The sequence below is a fragment of the Cervus canadensis genome, chromosome 23, assembly GCF_019320065.1.
Source record: "Cervus canadensis isolate Bull #8, Minnesota chromosome 23, ASM1932006v1, whole genome shotgun sequence".
NCBI lineage: Eukaryota > Metazoa > Chordata > Mammalia > Artiodactyla > Cervidae > Cervus > Cervus canadensis.
In genome coordinates, this window is record NC_057408.1 from 57,358,335 (window position 1) to 57,361,343 (window position 3,009).

Genomic DNA, 3,009 nt, shown 5'->3' on the forward strand with positions numbered 1-3,009 from the left:
ACCCACTCCAGTATTCTTGCCTGAATGGCTACCTACTCCAGTATTTTTGCCTCGAGGATTCCATGGACAGAGGAGCCTGGCAGGCCAGTCTGCCAGACAGGATTGAGTGACTAACTTTCACTTTCACTGGGTGAAATACTTATTAGAAGTTTCACTATTTTATAAACCTTTATCTGTCTACTGACCCCTAACTCTCAATGCAGACTAAGAGGTTCTTGAAGGGGAAGAACCTTCAAATTTTTCATTCCTCAACCACCTAGAAAACTTTTGTTGTGTGTGCCATGCAGTGGTAGGAATGTTTGCTGCAGACTCGACCATAGCTGAAATCTTCACCAAGAATTACCCTTGGTGGAAGGGATCTTCCAAGATTACTGCCTCATCCTGGAAAATCTAGATCCAATAACAGGTTAATTTGAGAGTAAAAGGGTCCAGTTTTCATGCCTAAGACATCTTTTAAGGAATATCTTAGAATTAGGGAAGTAATGTGGTTGACTAAAGCCTCCATTGTGCCCACACCCTGGCTCAGCTACTCACTCTGCCCAGTCATGATACTCTGAATAGCACACGCCAGTAATCCTTCTGTACTTTCATCTCAGAGACTTAGAATCTGATTCCAGGACAACCAGCTTAAAATAGACTTGGTTAGAGGGAGCATTGAATTAAATATTAATCTTAAATTGAATAAATTTGACTGATACAGAACTATAAGGGCTTCGGAAGAAATGAAAGTGAAAGTCGCTCAATCGTGTCTGACTCTTTGTGACTCCATGGGCTATACAGTTCATGGAATTCTCCAGGCCAGAATACTGGAGTGGGTAGCTGTTCCCTTCTCCAGGGAATCTAGGTCAATAATCTATAAATCCAGACATTCCTTTTCTTTGAGAAGACTGTCTAAAGTGACTTCCTCCACGATAACATTGAATTGTTCACAATATGTTCCAAGTGTTGGATACTTATAATTACTACCAAGAAAGTTACCATTAATTATCAATGCATACTGTTAATCTCACTTATTCTTCATAGCAACCTTTAAGATTGCATGCGTTTAAATCTGGAGAACAGAGCATCAGCCATACCTGAGGAATAGAACAAATAGATATATATTCCTGATGTACTTTATTGAGAAGTAAACATGAACTACTGTGGTATCTTTGATGTTTATATTCTTATAACTTAAAATTCTATGTAAATTTTAAATTTCCTTTTAAATTCTAACGTTCTAAATGGAGATAAGTTTCCTTTTACTATCATATCCCTTCCTTGTGACTTATGTGATACTTTGAATTAAGATAATGTACAATAACCTTATTCTGAGTTGTTCATAGACTATTCTATAAAACTCTTAATCAAAAAAGTAAAAAAATATATAATGTGTTTGTGTTATGATGTCAGACTCACGTATATATTTGGAGAACTCAGCTTTGGTGATGTGCTGTATTACTTATCAAACAAATATGAATTATGTACTATAAGAATAATTACAAAATAGTGTAAATCCATTATTTTGGTCAAAGAAATGTGACTTAAATTCAAGAATATAGATAAAGAAAAAAGTTAGTGCTCGCTTTGGCAGCACATATACTAAAATTGGAACGATACAGAGAAGATTAGCATGGCCCCTGCTGCAAGGATGACACGCAAATTCGTGAAGCGTTCCATATTTTTTAGTACAGCCGCTATGGAGAACAGTGGGGAGATTTCTTAAAAAACTGGAAATAGAACTGCCATATGACCCAGCAATCCCACTTTTGGGCATACACACAGAGGAAACTAGATCTGAAAGAGACACGTGCACCCCAATGTTCATCGCAGCACTGTTTATAATAGCCAGGACATGGAAGCAACCTAGATGCCCATCAGCAGACGAATGGATAAGGAAGCTGTGGTACATATACACCATGGAATATTACTCACTCAGCCATTAAAAAGAATTCATTTGAATCAGTTCTAATGAGATGGATGAAACTGGAGCCCATTATATAGGGTGAAGTAAGCCAGAAAGATAAAGAACATTACAGCATACTAACACATATATATGGAACTTAGAAAGATGGTAACGATAACCCTATATGCAAAACAGAAAAAGAGACACATATGTACAGAACAGACTTTTGGACTCTGTGGGAGAAGGCGAGGGTGGGATGTTTCGAGAGAACAGCATCGAACATGTATATTATCTAGGGTGAAACAGATCATCAGCCCAGGTTGGATGCATGAGACAAGTGCTCGGGCCTGGTGCACTGGGAAGACCCAGAGGAATCGGGTAGAGAGGGAGGTGGGAGGGGGGATCAGGATGGGGAATACATGTAAATCCATGGCTAATTCATGTCAATGTATGACAAAAACCACTACAATAATGTAAAGTAATTAGCCTCCAACTAATAAAAATAAATTAAAAAAAAAAGAAAAAAGTTAATGTGGCTGCAGAAGAGCTCCAACTTGAGTCATTCTAGTAAATTTTCTGTTCTATCAGTGCCCTCTGGCAAGGAAGTCCGTGGTGTCTTTATTCATCTCTTGGACTAAGCATTTTGGAGGACTCAAGGAAGCATCAAACACAGATCAATATTTTTGGAACAAAGGAACCAACTGAACAACTAGCAGATATGTTTGAAAAACTGTTCTTGCTCAAGTCAAAGTGATGGTTCAGTGTATCCCTCCTAGACTGTATTCCAGAAAAAGGAAAGTTCACAGAAGGGAGGTAATTAGAAAGACTTTATGGAATTTCCTTTTAAAATGTGATACATTTCATATTTTAGGAAGTTTTAGGTTTCTAGAAGAGTGACAAAAACATTACAGAGAATTTCCATATACTCCATAAACAGTTTAATAGTTAATATTTTCAAAAAATGTTTGAAGATGAAGTAATTTTGCATAGGTATATGGGAAGAATATATTTATGACATTCACAGTACTAACAGAAGTGCTTGGCATAAATTAGACCCTCAATAAATATTTCTGATGTGAACAAATAAAATGCAGATTATTCTTAAATATTAAAAGGCCTCTAAT

The 3,009-nt window shown here is 36.9% G+C and overlaps 1 non-coding gene across 1 annotated transcript; it reads left to right on the forward strand.

Annotated features, from left to right (window-relative positions):
- Positions 1–1,557: 1,557 nt before the first annotated feature.
- LOC122425954 lies at positions 1,558–1,665 on the forward strand. Its single transcript, XR_006265095.1, has one exon. It is a non-coding gene; the product is annotated as a U6 spliceosomal RNA (small nuclear RNA).
- Positions 1,666–3,009: the final 1,344 nt, after the last annotated feature.